At 36.5% G+C, this 25,077-nt stretch overlaps 1 protein-coding gene across 14 annotated transcripts in view; it reads right to left on the bottom strand.

Annotated features, from left to right (window-relative positions):
* The window catches only part of Tenm3 (teneurin transmembrane protein 3), a 2,430,710-nt gene that overhangs the window by 439,256 nt on the left and 1,966,377 nt on the right, over positions 1 to 25,077 (bottom strand). The window lies entirely within an intron of this gene.

Here is a 25,077-nt window from a genome sequence, read left to right as displayed (position 1 = left end):
TAAATATTCTGTAACCCCAAGAGGTGAGGCACTTTCTGTTAATGAGAGCTATGAGTGTTGGTTTAAGCTACTATATCTGAATTTTCACATTAATACCAAAAAAACAAAAACAAAAACCAGCTCAAGCTTAAATTTCACTACAGAAGCCAGCTTAAAATTGGCTTCAATGGTTGGTTAAATTTTCCACAATGGAAAAGTTTCCTCTCAAGCATTTTCACCATTCACAAATTAATTCCTTTTCTTACAAAAACTTAATATTACTTTTTCTCAAGTATTTTTGTTTCGTTTAAAGAGCAGGAGTAAAGAGGGAGCTTCTTACAACCGAAACTTCTTCAAAAGCTTTGCACATTTTATCATTTTTTACGAAGACTTTTCCTTCCGAGGACACAATTTTCATGTTTTAAGGACTGAAATGTCTTGAATTGTGGAGAAAGCTGTTCTGCCTCTCATACCCCCTTCCTTAAAATGCATTTTCCTCTCTAGCAAATGAATTTAATCAGCACTACCCTAATATTTAAGGCAATTCAAGTGGCTAATTTGATGGGGGTAGCTCCCAAAACTGCCAGTAGCAAGAATATGTTAGAAGGAGCAAGGCAAATTGTGTTTCTTTGCTTAGCAACTCTTTTTCTTGAATTTGCTGAACTAACAGTGGAAAGGGCAAGTAGAGGAGGCTCTGTTGAGCTAGATCTGGGGTCTGGAAGAGGGAGAGTTAGTTGCCCAGGGCTAATCCGAATTTTAAATGATCCACTTTTGTCTTTATTCTTTCTCATTTTGTCTTTCCTTTTAATCTAAATGTCCCTGAGGGCTTTGACTTCAACCCTCAGTGTTGTTCCCCTACCCCAATCCTACTTTCCTAAATTTGCTTTGTATTTTGAATGATTCTATAATCAACTTGAAATAAAAAGATTTCCAGCTGGCCCCAGGTCTTCTCTTTGGTTTGCCATCCTTAAGGCTGTAACTTCCATTTAGATATTTTCTTCCATGCAGCGTCCCTCTCCCGAGAAGAGTCTGTCTCCCTTTCTTCACCGTTTGCTATGCTTAGACACACCACACAGCTCTTTAATGTGCTTCCAACTTGGAGTCTTGTAGCTGCCTCTAATTCTCCCAGGTCGACTCAGTTTAATTGAAGTTGTCAACAACTCTTGATTTTTCCTGCTTAACATTACAATTCCTGTACCTCTCACATTTGGACTTTTGCTTTCTGTCCAGCTACAAAGAGAGTGGCAAAGATCTCTGGGTTGGAATGACCAGTATTTCAGAGCCTTTGCTTGGAAAGGTTTTGACCGCTCCTCCATGCCACCTATTTAGCCAAATTATAGCCTCACCCACAAAACCACCCAAATTGCCAACAAAGGGTTCCTTCAAGTGGGGTTCCATGTTTCTGTGCTATTGAATTGAGCTGGACTGTTCAAAGTAGTTGGTAATATTTGTAGTTTGCTGTTGAACTGTACCTTGATTTCTCTTTTTCTTCTTTTCCATGAATCCAATTTTTAAAAAATGAATTGTTTTCATTGACTCCTTATGATTTACTATTCCATTATTCTTTTGCAAATTCTTCTAATAGCTGTTCATAGAAATGGTATTTCCTTTAATGTTGCTTTCCTTTCAGTTTAGGATGATAAATAATTTTAAGGTATGTGATAGAAACTATTTTTGTACAATAGGATTGAAACAACAAACCAACTCATTCTTTTTATAGCAATAACTAGAGTTTACTTTAGATGAACATTTACAGAATGACTACCACAAGTTGGGCCAATTCTGGGTGCCAGGGACACAGAAGAGAATAAAATGATGTTCTGCACTCATGGATCATACATTTTAGTCAGAAAATCTAAAATCAGGACCATTTTCCACAATAGTGTTTTCAATAAAAATCACAGGTGGCTATAGTTTTATTTATAATCTTTTTTTTATATATATCAGGGATTGAATCCAGGGACACATTACCACTGAGCCATATCCCTGGCCCTTTTTATGTTTTATTTAGAAACAAGGTCTCCCTAAATTGCTGAGATTAGCTTTGAACTTGTGATCCTCCTGACCCAGTCTTTCAAGCTGCTGCTATTACAGGTGTGCACCACTGCACCTGGTAGGTGGCCATAGTTTTAGACCAGTCTCCTACACTGGGTTCCACAGACCTGACTAAAAAATCAAAATAGAGTCAACCAGGCTGGGGTTCCATGTCACAAACAGGACCTGGTAACAGTGACCTTACTTTCCTGAACTTCCAAGAAAGAGATAATAACCAAGTTTTCTAAACAAACCAGTTTAATCCACTTGGTAATAATGATCCCTTTGTTTTAATCTTACCAAAAAAAAAAAAAAAATCCCAAGATTATCTGATATTGACCAGTCATTTTTTTTTTCATTTGTCTATGTCCCTCTCCTTGCCTCATAAGGAAAGTAACTTTGAAATGATTGGTTCACATTTTGTTCTTTGTTTCTGCTTTCACTATCCATAAAAGTAACCCCTTTCATTCAGGCCATTGAAACACTGATTCTGTTTTAGGCAATGAAGTGATGCAGGATTCTAGAATGTTAAAATAAAGCCAAGTAAGATCTTTAAACTAAATGTTGACAAATTGAACAAAAATGTCTGAGTCCAACAAAAATTTTGTTTCCAAAATAGTCTTGATCTCTTTGGAGGAAAGGCCACATAGACCCTCAAAAGTAACTGATCATCAAAAAGCTTTCTAAATGACCAGAAAAATATAATTCAAGCATTCTCAGTAACAGAGATTTGAGATTCAAAATCATTACAGAACTTTCATTTTGTGCCCTAAGTTGACATCTATTTTAAAATAAATGTTGCTAATGATTGGATCAGAAAACCATGTCCCAAAAATATGGTGCTTTGGTATGCTGAGTAATTTGCTTTTGAATGTAACAAGAATTCTCTTTACTGTACAATTTTCATTGATACAATTTTATACTCTTGCAAATTGGATAATAATGGTATTCTTTAAAAAGTAATATGAAGTATACCATCACAATTAAAGATGTAACTTTGTGGTTATGTTACCAAATGTTACAAACCAATATTATATGTTAATAAATTAGCAAAAAAGGATAAGTTTGTGTATTTTTAGGGTTTTGTTGTTGTGTTGTTATTGTTGTTTCCTTTTGGTGGGGTGGTACTGGGGCCTTGGAACTACATTCAAAACTTAAGAAGATAATTTTAGGTACTCTTGAACTCCATAGACCATCTCTACCATCAAATATCTGAGTTTGCTTTATTTGTGAAGCAATTTAAAGTACCATAATAAAGCAAGATATGATACACTGTCAGAGACAGAGGCAATTTGATCTTAGACACTCCAGACAATAAAAGTCCTTTGTATTTCTCTGATTCCATTTTTGTACATAGTTCAAACCCTTCAAGGATTCAATCTACTCTGTGGCATTTGTAACTAGTGATATGTTTCTGATGGAAGTCAATGAGCTCAACACGACTTCAAAAGGCAGTTTTCTATATTATCTCCTCCACTCAATGCTGAAGATGAGAAGGTTAAGAAGTGCAGCTGCTAAAGGAGTGCTAAATAGTCGAAACACTTTGATGGTGACTACACAGTCCTACACAAGGAAGAAGGTCACTGTGCATATATTCCTCATTAGGAACTCAATGAATAGGACATGAGTTGCATCAGTAGGCAAAGCCTTTGAGAAAGGAAAATACGAGAAAGAAAATTTGATCAAAATCTTTTGATTGAACTGGCAAGTATACAACAGTATTAAACTGATTTGGTTAATTTTCATTAATTCATTGAAAAACAACCCAGGTACTAATCATAATACTCCTCTGGAAATCACTGCTAGTCCTAAAGCAAATTGTATTATTTAGTTAATTGTTTTGCTTTAATATAGATGGTCTCATTTGGGGAGAGTTTGACTTGATTTTTCAAGGGTATGATGGTGTGAAAGCAATATACATGCAGTATAAATATACTTTGAATTTTGATCTTTTTCTAGGCTAGTGACATACAACACAATACTCTCTGGGGAGGCTGGACAGTGGCAGTGAGCCACAGCTCCCAGTCAGCTATGCAACACAAAGGTGAACAACTGATACTCTATAGTGTATTTTGCTGCTAAGCTATGGTGTTTGGAAGGCTTGGTGTATTAAGTATATTTTCACTTAAAACATTTTTAGTTTACAATGGGTTTATCAGAACATAACCCCATCCTGAGTCAAGAAGCACCTATACTCTGAAAAGTATTTGACTTTTCAAATGAGCAGGCAGTTCCTGATTTATGGACACTAACAGAAGGTGACCATGTCCTGTATTTCAGATATATTACTTGGATACACTTCTAAACTTGTCCAGAAAACTGAACATTATTACCTTTTTGCATGTTCCTAATTCCAAAGAAATATTTTTAAATTGTACCTTTAGAAAGTAATCTGATTTTAATTAGAGTATGTACACATCTTTAAAACCCTTGATGTCAGTGATTATAATTTTTCAGATCTATAAGAAGTATCCCTAAACTCAACTGTGGTTCTAAAATGACACGAACTGAAATAAAAACATATACACAAACCCAAAAGATTAAACAGCCTATTGGTCAAACTCATTCAGGATTCCATTGTTATTTATTTTCTGTAAGAATTACAAATATTACAAAAAACGCAACCTTTAATATCTTTCTACATAGATTGTCCCTCTGTCTTTACTATAGTCGGAAAACTCACCCAAAACAATAAGTAGACTTCAGACAAACACTAATGTATCCTCCCACATTTCAGAATAAAGATTTAAATTAAGTTTTTTGTACACAATTCCAAATTTTTGTCTTTTGCTACAATTCGTATTTCCCTAATAAGGTAGTATTTATAAATTATTACCAGTTGTGTTAGTCAAACAGTAAATACAATTTTGCATACCATAAGAATTTTCCTTTATTGAATAGCTAGATTATTACCAACTGAACACAAGAGGAAATCAGTTGCTATTGTTCATTTTAGAGGAAATCAAAGAGTTGAAATAAGAACACAAATAAAATCATATTATGGTAACTTGTTCCAGTAATGCTAACTTCAAGCTTAAGTAGAATTTGAACTTACAGATTCAAAAAACAGAGTGAAAGAGAATATAAGTATCATGTTTGTGGTTCAAAGTTAAAACATGAATAGTATTGTTAAAGGAAAGATGAAAGAAAGGTGAGTCTGTAGATAGATGCTGTTGAGGAGATACAGGTGTGGAGAAAAATAAATAAAACATAACCACTAATAGTGGTTGAAAAGGAGAAGATGAGTCAAGTTGCTTTCTTTAAACATGACAGGTCATAAAGAGAATATTCAATAGTAATGAGAAGTAAGAAATCGTCTGCTTCCAGGAAAGATGGAGTAACAAGAACTAGATTTATTCTCCTGTCTAAAGTAACAACAACAACAAAAAAATCTGAAATAATAGTTTTCAATCCATTGATATCAGCAGTGAAGGCTAGTGAGCCTGGAGACATGGGAAACAAACCTAGGGGACCCCTGACAGCCCTGACTCACTGCTTTGACAATTTCCAGACTATAGCACTGGAAGGAGGAAACCCAGGGAGAGCCCTAACCTAGCAGACTTCCTAAATTAAAGAGATAGAAGTGAGTCCATGGGAACAGGTCGTTAGAATTTGCAGGACAAAGTGTTGGGGAAAAAAGACACACATAGAAAAAGAACCCTAGGCATCTGCACAGGGCTTGTCTTGAGTATTCAGCAGATGTATTCAGCACATGTGTGTGAATTGGCCAGAGAAAGAATTATCTGGAAGGAGGATTGCAGGTTTTCCAAACCTCAGTACTATGGACTCTTTGGAGAAAAAAAAAAATTATTTTTGTGAGGGGATCTCTTATACTACAACGTTTATCAGTATTTGTAGCCTCTATCCACAGGATGCCAGCAGTCCCCCCAATTATGACAATCAAACATGTTTCTAGACATTACCAAATATTCCTGGGAGCAAAATGGTCCCCCTTAGGAGCATTAAATTACAGGTAGTGTATCCAGGGTTCATATTAGAATAGTGTTTGTTCTCACCAGCCAAATTAGAAAAGCCTCATAATTTATTGGGCAATCCACTCAAGAAGATCTTGCCTCTGTTATGGAGAATATTTACCATCAGACAAATCACTGGACCATGTAACAAATCTTAAAAGCAAGACCAGAAAGGATCAAACCATTTGCAAATTGCTTAACTAACTGCCTCATTAAAAAAAAAAAAAAAAAAGAAAAGAAAAGAAAACTCAAGAGTCTGTCATTCATTCAAAGATTATCAGGCATGTAATGAAGCAGGAAAACAAGAGAAAAAGAATCAATTAATTGAAACTGACCCAGAACTGATGTGGATGTTACAATTAATAGACAAGAACGTGAATTTTAACTGTGTTCCATATGCTTGAAAAATTAAATAGAGACTTGCAATATATAAATAAAGAAGACTCACATCAAGTTTCTGGAAGAAAACTACGGAGTCTGAAATGAAAAATACAATGGATGGTATTGATGGCAGATTAGATATCGCAGGAGAAAAGAGTAGTGAACTCAAAGAGTAGTCCCTACACAAACTAAAGCACAGAAAAAGATAATGTGTAGATAACTAAATAAATCACCAGTGAGACAGATAGAGGACTCTAAGAGGCTAATAGAGATGTAATCAGAAACCCCAAAGAAGAAGACAGACAGTAGTGAAAAGAAACTATAGGAAGAAGAAATAACTGAAAAAATTTTCAAATTTGGTGAATACTGTAAACCCAAAGCTATTAGAAGCCCAATAAACAAGAAATGTGAAGAAAACTCTACCAAACCATCTGCTTTTGTGTTAACATTGTTCAAAATCAGTAAAGAAGAGATAATCTTAAAGCAGACACAGGAAAAGGCAGGTCCCATAGAGCTTCTCAATGAAAATAAAATACACAAAAAGACTTTAGAGAAACTTCTTTAAAGTACCGAAAGTAAAAAAGAACTGTCAGCAAGAATTCTGTACCCAATCAAAATACCTCTCAAGAATTAAGGTGAATTAAACCCTTTTTCAGACATACAGAAGCTAACCCATCAGCAGACTTGCACAACAGTGACAACAACAAATATAAAGTAAGCCCTTTGGTAAAGAAGAAAGTGACATCATATAGAAATGTGGGTCTGTACAAGGAATGAACAGCACTTGAAAATGGCAAGTGCATGGCTAAATATTTAAGATAGTTTTTCTTAACCAAATCTTAAAAGAGGATCATTTAAACAAAAATCATAGCAATCGATGGTACGGTTTAAAACATGTGAGTAAGAAAAATGTATTGCAAGAGTAAATAAAGGAGGGAAATAAATACAGGTGGGAAGGGGAGAAACAAGTAACCATTGTAAGGTTTGTATACTGCTTGAGAAGTGACATAATATCACTTTAAGGTAAACAGTGCTATATTAAAGAGGTATACTTCAAACTTATAGTAAGAATGAAAATAACAAAACAAATCACAATTAGTAAGCCAAAAGGCATAATGGAATAAAAAGAAACATAAAAATATTCTATTTTAATCTAAAGAAGGCAGAAAAGAGGAACAAAAAAACATATGGGACAAATAGCCAAATGATAGGCATAAATCTAACCAAGTCAATAATCACATGAAATGCGAATGTCCTAAACACCCCCCAAAATCCAGATATTTTTACATTGGATTAAAAAAAATACATTGTAAAACTCAGATATTTTACATTGAATCAAATCTCATGCTGCTTGCAGCAAACACACTTAAATATAAAGACAGAAATGGGACAAAAGTAAATGAGGATGGGAGATGTGAAACCGAAACAATATCAATAATCACACTATATATAAATTGCACAGATGAATGACATGGCAGAAATTGTCAGGCTGGATGGGAAAGTGAATCAAGGCCAGAAGGAGGAGCACTCTGCAGTAATGCCTGTGTGGACATAGGTGTACACATGGCAAATTGAGATCATTAATTTCCTTACTTATCTTTTTTATCACACACATAGAATACCTACCACCTGTCAGTCATGGTGAGAAGCACTGGGAATGGAAAAATAAACAAGGCATAGTCCCTTTCAGGTTGAAAGAGGAAAGAGAATGTAGAGAATTAGTGACACAAGAAAATATATAATCAAAACTGTACAAATGCTACATGAAACAATCACGTCATTAAGATAAAAGATGTAATCTAATTGATAATTAGGGCCAAAAGAAGACTTCTCCAGAACAAAACACGTTTAAGGCAAGACTCATAGCTAATATTCGTTAGCCTGATTACCAGTATATATGTCACAGGCAAGGGGTTGCCAACAGAACAGGGCAGGCTGAGAGATTAACATGCCCCAAGGTACTCAGAGCTCAGTGGTGAAGAGAGTGTGTGAGGCCAGCACTACACAAATACAAAACAGGAACCAAAACAACAAAGCAACACTCTGAGGTTGGGAAGAACATGGCAGACAAATGCTGATGAGTCCAGAGTGATCTAAAAGGTGAGATGCAGAATTCACAGAAGAGGTTAAACAGCTCCATCCATGGTTCACCAGTATTGGATCACTACTAGAGAATTGTAATCAAGAGAGTAATCAGGTTTTCAGTTTAGAAAGATCTCTCTAGCAAACGTGAAGAATGAGGAGGAGTGGTTTGGAGCAAAAGTAGGAAAACTTGTTGACAGATTTTTGCAGATGTCCAGGCAAGAGATGGAGTTTAGACTAGGAAGCATGAAATGGCAGCAGGGATTTAGAGAAGGACCTAGATTAGAGAGAACATTTGAGGTGGCATCAGCACAACAGTGATGGTGTTATGGTTTAGATATGAGGTATCCCCCAAAAGCCCAAGTGCAAGACAATGTAAGAATGTTCAGAGGTGAAATGATCAGATTAGGAAAGTCTTAACTTAATCAGTGGATTAATGTACTGATATGGATTACTGGGTGGTAACTGTAGGCAGGGAGGGTGTGGTAGAGGTGATAGGTCACTGGAGGTTTATATTTTGTCCCTGGTGAGCAGTTCTCTCTCTCTGCTTCCTGGGTTCCATGTCCTGAACTACTTCTCTCGGCCATGTCCTTCTGCCATGATGGTCTGTTTCTATTGGGGCCCGGAGCTATGAAGTCAAATGTCTATGGACTGAGACCTCTGAAACCATGAGTCAAAATAAGATTTTCCTCCTATATATTATTCTTTTGAAGTCTTTTGGTCACAGCTCACTAAAACACAAGGGTTGAAATATGAGTAAAGAAAAAGAAAGAGTTGAGACTGACACCAGGTTTCTGGATAAAGCAGCTGGGTACAAGACGTCTCCTCCTGAGACAGAACAGGAGGCCATCCTCCAGACACTGTTTCATACACACTTCCAATTTTTGCTTTTTCTTTTATTGAAAACATATATGAAGCAGGTAATACTTGTTCCTTATACAAACTAAAAAATAAAAAAACAAAAAAAAATTGCACTCTTAAATTTTGGTGCTTACATTTTCTGTGTATATGTGTGTGTGTGTGTGTGTGTGTGTGTGTGTGTGTGTGTGTGAGAATGTGTGTGTATGTGTATTATATATGTATATATAATATGAATAATCTTGTACCCTCCTTTTGCTTAATATATTAATATTTTCAGGCAAAAGATATTTATGCCTTTATTTTAAAAATAAAAAAGGACATTGTTGTAAAACTCAAAACTATTCTTCATGTTTTGTCATGAAGACAGCAAATATGTAAACTTAGATAATAAAATAAATAGGAACAGCGTTAAAATAGCTACTGAATAAATGTGAATACTGGAAATTTTTTAATTGGAAAATATATAGAACAGTGCCTTAGGCAATAAGAAAAGTAGCTTAAATCTCATCAAATCATTAAAAATTCTTTCAAAAATATTTATATGGGAAGGAAACAGAAACTGAAAATGATCAAAAAAGAAAAAAAGGACAATGAGGTTTGTTTCCTCAGTATTGTAAAATGGGAATATATTCGATACTCTAAAAACAAAATAATTCACCTGCAAGGTTTGAAGTTAAGAGTGATTTATTTTTCTGATAAAAATTATAAAAAGACATATTTAATAGATAATATATCAATAGAGTCAGGTAGTCTATGACTGCAAAGGCACGAATATATACTGGAAGGTCATAATCTCTATACTTAGAATAGATGGGAAAGGCAATCAAGAATCCAATATAGCTGAGTCAAATGGAGATTTCCTAGACTGCAAACCTTTAAGGTAAAGTGTAAATAATAGTTCTCAACTTGTCTGCTTTCCTGGATCAACCCAATATCCATCATATCTACTTAAACATTTCTGTGATGGTTTAAAGCAACACCCTGGAAAAAGAGGCCACCAATTTCTTCACTTGTGCTTCAGCATGAGCCAGGTCTTTGGAAATTCTGACAGTGATAACATCTGGTTCAGAGGAAAAAGAAAGTAACACAATTATGTGTCATGTGTATAATACTGTGGTGTTTAAATGGCCTCAAATACATACTAGCTAGTTGGGTGTGGAAGTGCACACCTGTAATCCCAACTACTTTGGAGGCTGAGGCAGGAGAATTGCTAAATTCAAGGTCAGCCAAGGCAATTTAGTGAGACCTGTCTCAAAATAAAAAAACAAAGAGGGCTCCATATATAGCTCAGTGCTTGCCTAACATGTTCTAGGCCCTAGGTTCAATACTGAGCACTGCAAAATAAAGAATGAATGAATGAATAAATAAATAAATGACACTAAATAAAAATACAACAAAATAGACACCACTGATATCACTCCAGACATATTTTTTTTTAATTGAGTGAGGTCCTTCTATTTTCAACCAAACATGCACATCTTCGTGGACATGCCAGCCACAATCAAATACCCAATGACAATAATAACTTCCATTTATTCATGTTAGGTATTTTACACATAGAATCTCTATCCCTAACAAAAACACAGAAATTTTGAGTTATTTTCCAGTTGTACAGATGAGGAAATATAAAAACTAATAACACCTCTCAAATCACACAATTAGTAGTGGCTAGATTGGGGTTCATACTCCTGCATGGTGCTCTTACATTTATTTCTTTGCAGTTGCCACACTATACAACAAGTGGCACCAGTTCTCATTCAAACCTTTAGTTGTAATGAGAGAAAAATAAGGAAGTTTGTTGGATGGTTTAAAAAACAACTACAGTCTGCTATATCATAAGTGACTAAAAGACAGGTATTACTGACCTGGTGACAGCTGGCAAGGCTGTGTACAACTGGGGCAGCTTCTTAAAATGAAGAGCTAGTATTATTTCCCTAAGTGCTGGGCATCTTCTTCTCTTTAAGAGGAGACATAAAAGCTCCTTGATGAATTATTAATTTCAATCTTGATTATTTATTGAATGCTTAAAATATGTCAGGTGCTTTACACATATGACCTCATTTAATCCTCACAACAACCTTGCCAAGTAAGAATTATAAACTCCATTTTCAAGTAAGAGAATTAAGGATCAGAGAGATTAAGTGGCTTATCCAAGGTCAGAGTCAGAAAGTAGCTGAGCAAAATTTGAACACACTTCAGTTTAATTTCCAATCTCTATTCTGTTTTTTTTTACATTTTTATATCTTTATTTTTTAAATTTTTTAATATTTATTTTTTAGTTATAGTTGGACACAATACCTTTATTTCACTTATTTATTTTTAAGTGGTGCTGAGGATCGAACCCAGGGTCTCATATTTGTGAGGCGAGCGCTCCACCGCTGAGCCACAACCCCAGCTCTGTACCTTTGTTTTATTTATTCATTTTTATGTGGTGCTGAGGATTGAACCCAGTGCCTTGCACTGCTAGGCAAGCGCTCCACCACTGAACCACAACCACAGCCCCCCAGTCTCTATTCTTAACCACTGGACTACACTTTTGAATCTTAGAACAAAAAGGAGATTTAAACTATAAAAAAAAACTCCAGTACCACCACCATCAACAACAACAAACTGCAAAATACAGAGAGAGAGAGAAGAGAGAGAGAGAGAGAGAGAGAGAGAGAGAGAGAGAGAGAGAGAGAGAGAGAGAGATATGACAAAAAAGAATTTAACAAACTGTGTCAGAATGTCAACAGATCCAGTATTAACAGCCAATGAAGGCTGTCATATTGAAAATACCATCATAATTAAATTTGCAGAGATGCCAGTACCCAGGAGGCAAAAATAAAAACCATGTAAAATTCAACTGAAAAATAAGAAGAATATAAAATTTAAGACCAAGAAGATAGAATAATGCTAGAAAGTTGCTTCTTCAGGGAAAAGACAATTAGGGGGAACAAAAAATAATACTTGTGAAATGTGTGTCATAGGGAGACATGGTCACAGTTACCTTGATTTGTCTTCATTCCATGGGATTTAGACACCAAAGGGGAGAAGCTCTCCCACATCAGAGCTGTCATGGTTTACTGAATTATTTTTGTATGCCCTGCATTTCCCTGCATAAACGGTCCTCCCCAACACTGGGCTTAAGGGGTTCATGTGGAGCCAACCCCAATCCTAGGGCCCAGGAACTGCCTGCACAGAATTTCTGACTTGTTTGGGAATTCCCATGTGACCTAATTCAGGCCTGGAAGGTCAGTCCCAGGACATCTGATAAAATGATTGGAAATGAGCCTACTCTTTTCATTGGCATTGCTAATCTGGGAAGTTGTAAACTTAGCGTTGTTTATGTTTTTGGAGGAAGGCTGTCTGCCATTGAAGTCTACAGAGAAGAAACAGACCTGAGACAGAGAGAAACACAATTCAGAAACAATTAAGTTCTTACCCTGGATTTTTCAACAACAACAAAAAAACCTAAAAAAAACTGGGGAGGGAAATAAAGCACAAGTTTTTGTGCAGGCAAACCTGAAGTCTAGCTCCACTACTGACAATTCATGTGATATGTGAACTTGGACAGGGTACTAGAATCTCTGAAGCTTATTTAATTCTCTGAAAGGCATATGATGACATATATATATATATATATATATATATATATATATATATACATAAATATATATAAAACATGATAAAAGTTTTTTAAAGCTTTTAGTACAGTGAGAAGCACATGAGAACTTGATAAAAGCCAGCTATTATAATTCAATAAAGAATATAGTCCAGTGTCCAAGAACTATGTCCACTGTCATTAATTAGGCTTATGCCTAAGTAATCTGAGGAAGCTGGGATGGAAAAATATATCAAAGCTCCATTCTGTAAGGTTGAGAGCAAGGAATTATATATCTGTAACAAAACTGATATTCTGAGGCTGGGGTTGTGGCTCAGTGGTAGAGCGCTTGCCTAGCATGTGTGAGGCACTGGGTTCTATCCTCAGCACCATATAAAACATAAATTAAAAAGGTACTTTAAAAAATCTAATATTTTGCTAAAATGTTTGAATGAAATTTTTGTTTTGAATTTTTATGAGCTTATTTGTAAATGTGATATCATCAAATGAAGGGTGGGGAAGCTCCTGCATCTATAATTTGAAAATGATTTCATTTATGATTCTATCCAAATATTTACATCTTAGTAGTAGATGGCAGTAGACAAACACTGGAAGAGCTTTCAAGAGCAGCAATAAAACTGATTAAGAGTCTCTAGATTGAAAGAACTATGTTAGGTTTATTTTAGAAACAACTAGGTGGAGACCTGATAACTACCCACAAGTATTTGGAGAATAAAGGATAAGTGCAGTTATTCATGCCTCTGTAACCCACAGGCAAAATTACTATAATAAACATACTTTCTGTCTACTGCCCACCAGACAGTTTTCATCTATCTGAAAAGCACCAACCCAGCCAAATGGCACCTTCTTAACAGACTCCTGGAGAGCGGGAAACTCAGGTGCAGTGCCAGAGGTGAATGTCTCCCTTAACATGGTACCTCCCAGTGGAGGGAGGAAACCCCACTTTCTCCTTAAAGTGGTGAGGTCAGAGAATAAAATAAGCTTCAGAGAGTTCTAGTACCCTGTCCAAGTTCACATATCACATGAATTGTCAGTAGTGGAGCTAGACTTCAGATCTAGCTGAACAAAAACTTGTGCTTTATTTCCCTCCCCAGTTTTTTAGATTTCTTGTTGTTGTTGAAAAATCCAGGGTAAGAACTTAATTGTTTCTGAATTGTGTTTCTCTCTGTCTCAGGTCTGTTTCTTCTCTGTAGACTTCAATGCCAGAGTAGCTTCAGGGTTTTATAATGCCTTTTGGTTCAGTCTGAGTTGTCCAAAGAACTGAGGAAACCCTCTTAGCTTGCTGTAGAGACCATGGGGTCTGGCTCAGGTCTGAACTCTGACTCGGCGGGCTTGGAAAACAGGACCAATGTTGTTACCACCAGCATAGCAAGCAGGCTGTGCACCTACTCTAGAGGATTCCATTGTCTTTAATATTTTTCTTCCTCTGTGTTTATTGTTTGTTTTAAAACAAATTTTAGTGCAACAGTACCAGGGAATATAAATATGCTTGACTAAGGTATAGGCTCACATAATTTAATGTTTTGACATCCCAAGTTTAGTCACACACCTTAAAGTGCATATGTACAATACACTCAAATATTGTAACTTTGCATAAATGCTGCCAAACAGCCAAGTAAAAATAGGAAGCGTGTATCCAATTACTTAGGTCTGGATTTCCTGGATGTTTTATATCATAAAGACAGATATGTGCATAATTTATCATTTTTAAAATGCTAGGTAGACATGGCCAAACTCAGGTGACAGGGGACATCTGCTGAGAGTTAAGTATGGGTTGAAATCCACCCTGTGCCCTGCTCTGGAGCAGTGCCCCATGAGCTGTGTCTGCTCAAAAGAGGAACCTTTCAATAACGATACAAAGTCTCAATAGTAGGAAGAGTAGTTGGTTTTTTGTTTGTTTTTTTTTTTAATTTTATGCTGTCACTAATGATAGTTTTAAACCAGGCACAGGATGAAAATGGACCCAGGAAGTAGGTGAAAGTGTTGCCTTCTTGGATGTCTGCTGAAGGAGGATTCTCTCAATGCTCTTCTTGACCACAAAAGGGCAGTGCAAGCAAGAGTGTTCCAGGAGAAACAGGGAGAAATTCCGTTTCCTTGGGTTCCCTGTTGACTGTCTGCCAAGTGGAGAAGCTGGACTTTTGCCACTGTGCTTCATATCTTGGTGATGCATTCTAGACAATTGTTAAAAACCACACTTTCAAGGTAAGCTAGTAAATTGTGGTTACTCAATAAATATTAAACCGCAACAATTTGGAGTAAGTCAAATGGGTCTGTTTCTTCAAAGAAAGGCATTACTGAAGTACAATAGTCACTGTTGAGAAAATATGATCTAATTTTGGCCACTGTGGCTTTGCTGGAAAGTAATTTAATTTGCTATTCATCTCATTACAAAATAGTTTTGCTATCAGTTAATAGTTACTGTTATAATCCACATGCCAGGAGGATTTTAAATCTAATTGGGATAGAGAACTAAAGAAAGAACTCCAATATATGAAAATACCTTTGTCAGGTAAGGGCTACCATCCTTTTCCACCACCTTCCTAACTGAGTGTTGGCTTTTCTGTCCTAGTCTGGAGGTAGTGCTTCTACAAGGAGGAGGAGCATTATTTTAATACTCAATTTAATTTTTGGTCCCTCTTACTTTGTAACTACCAGTAGGGGGACAATTAGCACTGATTATAATAATTATTTTGTACAATAGGCACCTGCCATCTGTGGACTAGACTGAGACCACTAAACTGATTTCATGTGGGTCACCAAGTATTAATGACTACTAATTATTATTAGTCTGAATTGCCTCCTCTTCCCCTGCCTCACCCCTAGCCCATTCACAATCACCCATTATTCTCTGGGTACGTGTGTAAATTGGTAATACCACTTTGGAAAGAAGAAATCATGAATAGAAATATTTCTGTGATTACTTTAGGAAAACAGCCACATTTCATTGGATTATTCCTACAGTATATAGTAGTAAGCATGTAATGTGGAATATATTTTAATTGCTGTGATGTAAATGAGACTTTGGGGTCATGTTACACAGTGTTAACTGAAAGATCCAGCTATGACTTTAGCATGCCTGCAGGCCTTTTAAATTGTTATGGGAAATTGCAGCATTCAATTGAGTAGTTTGAACACTGAGCTCCCCTAAGGCTTATTACAGTTTGCCAACATGATGCCAATTTCAACTAATGTACCTAATGCCGTTTTCCTCTCATCCTTTATCTAAAGAACCTTTCTAGCATGTACAACTTGAGAACCATGAAACACTAGGCAGATGAAGAGCTATCCACTTGACAATTTACCATTTGTTATTGACAGAAGTACTCAGGTACTATAGGGCTTCACTCCAGTGGGGTTCAGAACAGCATAAGTATCAAAGTAAAAGGAGTAAATAGAAAAATCCAATTTATTATAATTTCTCATTAAGACATTTGTGATGAACTCTTTTTTAAAAAAATACACCCCAAAAAAATGCATCCACATAATGCAAAGGTTCAAGTGGAAAATAACTAGATGAATTTATGATAATAACATGTTTATAAAATGTATTTCCTTTATAAATATTTTCACATATGGTCTCCTAGTAAGTTGGTTGCACAAACCTGGTTCACAAAATGTCTTTCAAATGTAAGTATGGCTTACTGTCAGGTGAGGGGGCAGAAGAAGGACCCTCTTTCTTCTCCTTGAGTATGTGAAGTAGAGGTCTATGTAACTTGCTAGGACTAAATGGAAAAAGACCACCTAGATTTCCCATTGCCTGACCACATAGAGACCAGCACTGCAGCCCTTCTCATGTCCGCAGTCATTCTGCCTTAGCCTTTTCCCAAATGGTTTGGATCACATCCCCTTTTGTCTGAACAGCAGAATTAAGGGAGTTAAGAAAGGTTAAAAAAAGTCTCTATAACCAAAGACTTCTGTGAGTTAAACACCACATAATTGAACTGGTATCAGTACTGCTAGAAGTTCACACGCACAATTCAGTAATACTCTGAACACTTACCACTATCTTTCTACTGAAGGCCATGACCTAAAGGCAGAAAGGGAGGCATTGCAGAATTAAAGGAGTGATAGAGAACCAAGACACAAATCTGAAGTACCTAGTTAAAAAATTTATAGTAAAAGAGGATGAATTATGGCTAAAATGCTGGTTAACTAAATATCATCAACATAAGATTCTGAAACATAACACTTTCACATCCCTGTGGATAGTTTGCTGCAAGAATGTTTTATTAGTCTAATCGCACCTAATTTTCTCATCCAACAAATGCTCCACTGTAGTATTTATGGCACACTTTGAAACACTAAACATTTTGGTGGCACTCTGAAAGTAATAAAAGACTCAAAACAACATTGAAAAGTCACACACAATTATAATGCGATTATTTCTATAGCAAATCAATGCCTTAGAGTTTTCAGTAAAAGAATAAAAGCAATCTCCATCCCTCTGCATACTGGCCTTCAAGACTGGTTATTTGTTAACAATCTATTGAATTTTTGAGCAGCATTGTTCATTGCCTTGATTATATCCTCTTCTATAATTTCAGAAGAGAATATTCACGTGTCAGGAAACGTGCAAATTTCTAGAACTGGCCTGATATGTGTGATGTTCCATGATGGCCAAATGTACTATGTTCACAACCAACAAGGCTCAGCTTTCTGGATGGTACACCCCACCATTAAACCATATCTTCCTAGTGCAGAGGTTATGTTTTAAGTATTAGGTATCCCCCCAAAAAGTTCAAGTGTGAGAAAATGCAAGAAAGTTTAGAGGTGGGGGCTGGCTTTGTGGCTCAGTGGTAGAGCACTTGCCTATCATGTGCGAGGCACTTGGGTTCAATTCTCAGCACCACATATAAATAAATAAAAAACAAAGACCCATTGGCAACTAAAAGTAATATTAAAAAAACAAAGTTTAGAGGTAAAATACTTGGGTTTTGAGAATATTAACCTAATCAGCGTGTTAAACCCCCAATAGGGATTAACAGGGTGGTAACTGCAGGAAGGTAAGGTGTGACTGGAGGAGGTGGCTCACAGGGGCATGACTTTGGGGTATATACTTTGTCCTTGGTGAGAGAAGTAGTTATCTGCTTCCTGGTGCCAGAGCCTGAGCTGCTTTTCTCAGTCACACCCTTCTGCCATGATGTTCTGCCTTACTTTAGGCCCAGAACAATGGGGAAGCTGTCTATAGACTGGGACCTCTGAAACTGTGAGATCCAAATAAACTTTTCCTCCTCTGATTGTTCTTGTCAGGTCTTTTGGTCATAGCAGCATGCATGCATAAATAAATGAATGAATGAATAAATAAATAAATAAATAAATAAAACTAAGATAATAGGAGAGAAGAAGAGAGAACCCTTCACAGATTGACCTTACTCTATTGAAAACTGTGACCCATGTGCAGCACATAAATAAGCCAAGTCACAGTGGTTGAAAACTACTGCAGAACAGTAATAGATCAGAACAACCTCACAGATTCTCTGGTCTGTACCCATGCAAAACAGTTTCAAGCTGTGACACTCCTGTTTCAGACTGAACACTATTTTGGATATGACAGTTGAAAAGTGGGAGGAGTACTGATTGTAACTGAAGTTTATTGTGCTATTGCTTTATTCAATTAATCCACACCTTTCTCTACTTCAAAGTTCAATTGCCCCAACAGAGAAATCGACTCTGATGTTGTCTATTTTTATGTCTTCTCCATAGTAGGTCTTCAATAATAAATAATGTTTCCTGAGTTATGTGATGTCTCAAACAAACCTGGTGAGACAACAGAGCTGATTTTAATAAAAAATAATTCTTGAAAGAGAAAAGATAATATAATACAGTCCTCAGGGCAGCTCCTACTGACACTACCACATTTAGTTCATATGTTTTTGCATTTTTTTTTACTTGCTGATCCCCTATGGTGTCTTTATACTCTATTTACTCTACCTTTTTTTTAAATTTTATTTTAAAAAAGTAGTATGGTACTAGGAATTGTACCCAGAGCTTCATGAATTCTAAGTAAACAATGAGCTACATTCCCAGCCCTTTGAATATTTTTGTTCTGGGACAGGGCTCCCTAAATTGCCCAGGGGAGCCTTGAACTTACAATCCTTCTGCATCAGCCTCCAAAGTAGCTGGGATTACAGGCAAGTGCCCTGAATGCCTGGATTATCTTTTCCTATTGAATACTGGGAATGCGATGATGTAGAAAGGAACGTATTGTATTAAAATCATGTTATAACATTTATATATCTCTGTGACTTTTATTGTGGTAAAATTTATACCTGGAAAAAATAATGGTTGAGAAAATTATCTAATTATAATTGTGTAATAAAAAAGAGGGGGAACCTCCAGATTAAAAATTAAACCATTAGAAATTATCATATACAGTTAATCTGAGGATTCTTACAGTCTTGGGGTCCCTAAAAAATAGAATATGCTAAATAGAAAAAAAGAAGCTTAATATCTATAAATAAAATGCATTGAGCCCTCACTAAATGTTCATTTTCCAAGCATTATGTCATTTAATTTGTACAACAAATTTATGAAGTTGAAGCTTTTATAAACTCTTTTTTTTTTTTTTGTATAAGGAAACCTAGAATCAGAGAAATTAAGTAATTCACCCAAGGTCACACATCTGCTAAGTAGCTTAGAGAGGGCTCAAAACTAGATCTGCATGACATAAAAACTGTGCATTTTTCCATGACACTATGTGATTGTTATAGCAGGTACATACAGTCACATTAAGTAAAATAAAATTGTGAGTAATATCAATTCTCGTGTTTTACTATGAAAGCTTTTAAGGCAAAGATGATCATCCATGGAAGTCACAGAAATAATACTCTTATGTCATAATATTGTTCAGTGGGGCTTTGGTAAAATCCTGTCATCTGATACTGGAGCTATCAATCAGTCATGTGCCCCAGCTAGTAACCAATGTGCGAAATCACAGTTAGAAATGCCAATGCTCAAACATTGACGATAATGCAAATAATTTCAGCTATTGATTTGCACACTGAGTAGTGATAAAGAGTACAGATATTAATTTTTGAAAAGGTATGTGTGCATGAAAAACAAATTCTATCCATGATTTCTGACACAGTTTATGCAAAAGTTTTCATGAGTGAAATTAGGATAGGTTCCCATCACCAAGAATGCCGCAATTCACATAACTAATCACCCATAAAACCTATTACAAACAAACACTAAGAAAAACTCAAAAAGCATATAAGAGTGATGAAATTTCCACCTCAATGACTGATAAAGTGAGATATATCAAAAATCAACTGAGCTGGAAAAATGACACACTGTGAAAAGGTGCTTAGGATGATGTGTGGTCAGGATCCTCCATTAGTCAAAGTGATGACTCTCCATACATGGATATTTCAGGTCTTCATACCTGGAAGCTCAGTTCTTAATGACAGAAGTCTGTCTTCTCACATGGAAATTAGAAAGAATGCCTCCAAAGCCAGCACTCTAAAGGAAAAATGACTTGTCAGACGAACGGCTCTCAATCTGAACCTTAAGAAAGCCCTGGCTATCTTTCCATTTTAGAATGAGATAAAATAGAAATCTATCATGTGCTCTCTAAATATTGTTTCCAGAACCAGTTTCTTGGCTTCAAGTTTATGTCTTCTTTTACCATTGCTTTTGGCCAACCGTAATTAATGATGTTTTCTACCTAACTTTTTAAGGAAAAAAGACATTTTGCTTTGTGAAAGGGAAAATACTGCAGATAAAAAAAGAAAATGAAATGTCACAGATTACCAAAGACTCTATATATCTTACTTTTTAAACAGTTAATAGAGGAACCATCAGCAAGGTAGATCTGCTTCCTGAACACTCATAGAGGCTCCATAGAAATTTGCTGAATAAACACATGACCAAATGACCCTATAAAGAATGATCCACAGGCAACCACAGCTCTCACATCCAGATCAAAGAAGCATCCTCTCTTTTTTTGCAGGGTTGGGGATCAAACTCAGGACCTCATTCATGCTAGGCAACCACTCTACCACCAACTATCCCTCGCCCCCACTGGTGCATTTTCACCATGACTTTCACCTTCCAGAGGCATCAACATAAAACTAAAAACACTGACTGATTTTACATAGAAAAGAGTATTCAAACGTGAGGACAGGATACTAAAATGGGAAATGGCTATGGCTAAGAAAACAATCTGTGGATGAATTTTTTTTTAAATATCCCTTTTCTTTTTTTTTTAAGATGAGGCTTTAGTAAGTGTTCTGTGCTTAACTGGAATTCCTGGACACAAATGATCCCAAGCAGCTGGGACTACAGGTGCATGCCACCACACCTGCCTCATATATTCCTATTATTATTATTATTATTATTATTATATTGGTTGTTTTTTTTTGTGAAAAAGTTTTGGGCAAAATAATCATTTTTTCCAATGAAAGAAATTAATAGAGACACTCAAAGGTAATTGCTTAGTAGGGTTGATAAAACAATTTACCAGTTTTAAAAGAAAATACATAAGTCAAGTGAGTCCTTTTAGGCCAGCCTTCCTTCCTTCCTTCTGTCCTTTCTTTTTTCTTTTTTGGTATACTCAAACTTGGAAAGCACATTAATGTGCACTGAGGAAGTACAGTGATTTGAGGCTTTCCTGATGCAGAACAGTACCTACTGGCTGTTTGTCTTCCTTAGAATAGGCCCCAAACTCCCTGTCTTTATAGTTGTGTGCTACACTTATTCCCGGTGCTATAGTGCAGCTAGGTTGTCACTGAAAAGGCAAATTGCCTTTTATGGCTGTATATGCTCAACTTCCTCTTCCTAGTGTATTCATTCTGTCACTTCAAAAGAAGCATCTTTTAAAAAAAAAACTATGTCATCTGCAAAAAGCCAGTAGTGTGTTCTATTGTAGACAGTGTCACAAGAGGCTCCTCTTCTCTGATGCTTCCAGGAGTGAGAATTTTCAAGATGCTCTTAAATGTGCATTTCTTTTTAGTTTAATTGATTATTCATGAGTTTAAAATAATTAAAGAAAAAACTCTGAAATTGACGGTAGTATTTTTCTTGATAACCTCAATTAACTTCAGCCTCTTCTAAATTTCATCATGCTACCTGCCAAAGTTGTACTTTCTGCTGGGTGGGGGGAGAGTTCGTGGAAGATATAGGGAGGAATATATTATTTTTCTGTAAAAAATACAAACAATTTTACACAGGCAAGCACAGACAAATTCAGAATTTGGTTGCAATTTTAGGTAAAGGAAGGAAGAAATTTGGAGGCACAGAGAGGGGTGAGGCAATGATATAAGCTTTGGCTGGCACATAAAAGACTCGACACCATTGAGATGCCCCTGCCAAAGTGAAAAGTCTGTAAAAGTCAAAGGAAGTATAGGAAATGGTAAAAGGAAACATACATGTGGTTTATTAATCATTCTTGCTACTGAGATTATAATGTGCACAAGATGCCGTCCTCTTCATTTTTCTTTAAAATGTACATGTTATTTTTCCTTATGAAGAATATCTTTAAAATTCAAAACCAACAGAAAACTAATAAGTAAAAGGAAGACTTTATTTTTCCTAAAAAATCATATCGACACTGGAAATGCCAGGCTAAGTGAGTTCAAAGGTCACTTTCAGCACTAAGTGAAGTCAATGATTTGGGAATCTATCATTAAATTGAAGTGTTTATTAAAAGCAAAGTTTGTCCACCTGTTTCTATCATTGGTCAGTTTCACTGCCTGGGAGAAGTCTAGGAAGAGCTGGGGATTGCAGAGCAAGCAGCATCATCCGCCTTCCCACGGCCATGTCTGCAGAAGGGTAGCTCCATTGGGAGTCGTGCAAGGCAAATAGGCCAAACCAGAGTTTCCTGCATTAGAGGAAGTAAAATATCTTCTCCTGTGGGATGTGGAGACATGGCATCTAATTTTTAAAAATATAAAAATTAATAATAGCAGGTGTAAAACAGGAGAAAGCTGATGTCAACTTCACCAGCGTTAATCCTTACCTCCCATCCCTAAGGCTAATGGTAGGTATAAGCCATCACTGTTTGTCCTCTTCACAGTCAAGGTTTTAATTCTACTGCCATATCTGTTACCTAGCAATATGTATCCTACGTCTTAATGTCTTTATTTGTTAAAATGCGGAGCACTAGATCTCATAATTCAAAGTATACAAATGAATGAGGCAAGGTGATTTCTGTCCCCTTTCCAAACATATGGACTCAGAAGTCAATTGTCACTTTAGAGTAGAAGTCTTTTCCCTCCTTCTGTTCCTTCTTCAGTTCCTTCCTTCCTCCTTCTTTCAGGAAGAAAAGAAACTAGTTTGGCAAATAATGGTCTACTTGAATATAGCAGGTCTTTCACTCTGTCCATATCAAAATGGAAAATAATCACCCTGCTTGTAGCAAAATGGAAAACCCCCCCTAGAAGCACACTGGCTTTTCACAACTCTCCTTGCCACCCCACTATCCTTCGAACTCTCAGCCATCAGTCATTTTTTAGTCATGTGACCACAGCAGGTAATTTAATTTACTTGTCTTATCTCTATGATGGGGGATAATGACATCTTGCCTTTCTGGAAGTAAAGGGTTGGTCTGAATTATCCACAGGTGCCTGCTAACTCTAAGATCTATAATTTAGAGATTTCTCAAAGGTAGAGGGTTCTTTCCTAATTTCTATGACCTTGATCCACAATAAAATGTCAACCTTTCTTCCAAGGTGTAACCTGCGCAAAATAAGCAGCATTACATGTCATCTTGTCTTCCCTTTTGAAAAAAAGTTTACGTCTTCCTTATCTGATACTATAAAATAAATCCAAATCTGTATTCACCATGTAGAGTAACTGAGTCTTCTTTCTCCTTTCCCTTTGTTCTGTATTGATTTGATGACATTGTAAGAGTGTGTAAGGTTTGAATTTAGTATTTGATAAAGTGGCCAAATAAGAAGGCTCTTTGAGTGGTTAGATTACCCTGTATTTTGAATGCCCTGAGGTGCTTTTAGTCCTGAGTAAGCCCCAGCCAGCCCCATTCCAACCTCTCAGCTTTACTTCCTGATCTCCAATGCTCTATTCTCCATCTAGTTTACTATCTTCCTTTAATGTGCTTTAATCATTTGAGCATAATTTCTGCAATCTTCCATTTTAATATTTCTTCCTTTTCTTTGAGTGTCATATATGTCTTTCTATCTTGCAATAATTCCAAGACTGCACTTTTCTAAACAATCCTTAAATCTCTCAATCTGAGATCTATTTTTATTTACTGTTTTACCAAAAGCTTTCTTTCTGCTTACTATCGATTTCCTTATAACAACAGAGTGCAAGCCAACATGTGAAAATGCACAGAAGCATAACAGAAAAACACATGGTTTGGCAAACTGTGCCCTACTTTGGGTGAGGTATCCAGACTAACAGCAGTTCAAATATTTGTATCTCAAGAGCAAATCTACTGGATGGTTCCTCTCCCTGAGAAGACTTGGAGCATCTATCATAGTATCTCAGGTCCTTCTGGGGAGTTTCTTGCCTTTATATATTTATTCATTCAGAAACTATTTATCAAGGATTTATTAGGTACCAGGCTCTGTGCCAGATACCAGAGCTGAAAGGTGGAGAAGACATACCCTGTCCTTAAGCAGGTTTTAGTTAACTGGGGGAAACAGATGAACATATAAATAAGCAAATGTAAATAAATAATTGCAAATTGTGATCAGTGCTATGAAAACATCAGGTTGGAAGCATAGTATCATGAAGTGAATGTGTGCAGAGAGGAAATCATTCTTTCTGAAGGGGGTGATGTTTAATCTGAGACTGACATGATATGCTGCACCTCTGTGTCCAGGATTAGGACCAGCTCAGAGGGCCTGTCTAGAAGCCATGGCACAGGTCACATGTGGGAGCCGGCTGGGGAAAGGAGCTTAGAAGAGGCTGGAGACATTCCTTTAGAGTGAATGGAAAGGAACCACAGCTGTGGAGGTAGGAACCGAGTCCCCTGCACTGGCCTGGGACAGAGGAAGTACAGCTCTGCTGGAATCCTGAATACTCACAAATAACATAGTGAAGGCATTCCCTGAGGCCAATGGCCTGAGGGCTGTTTTCTCTACTTGCTGGTATCCAGAATAAATCATAATTCTAATGCAACCTATCCTAGACTCTCCACCTAAAAGAGCCTAAGTCACTTAAGTAGGGAGCTTCCCAGGGTGGAAGCTAGTCTTAGCA

The sequence above is a fragment of the Ictidomys tridecemlineatus genome, chromosome 14 (assembly GCF_052094955.1).
Source record: "Ictidomys tridecemlineatus isolate mIctTri1 chromosome 14, mIctTri1.hap1, whole genome shotgun sequence".
Classification (NCBI taxonomy): domain Eukaryota; kingdom Metazoa; phylum Chordata; class Mammalia; order Rodentia; family Sciuridae; genus Ictidomys; species Ictidomys tridecemlineatus.
The sequence above is the reverse complement of the archived record's forward strand: the minus strand, read 5'-3'. Positions and strand labels throughout refer to the sequence as shown.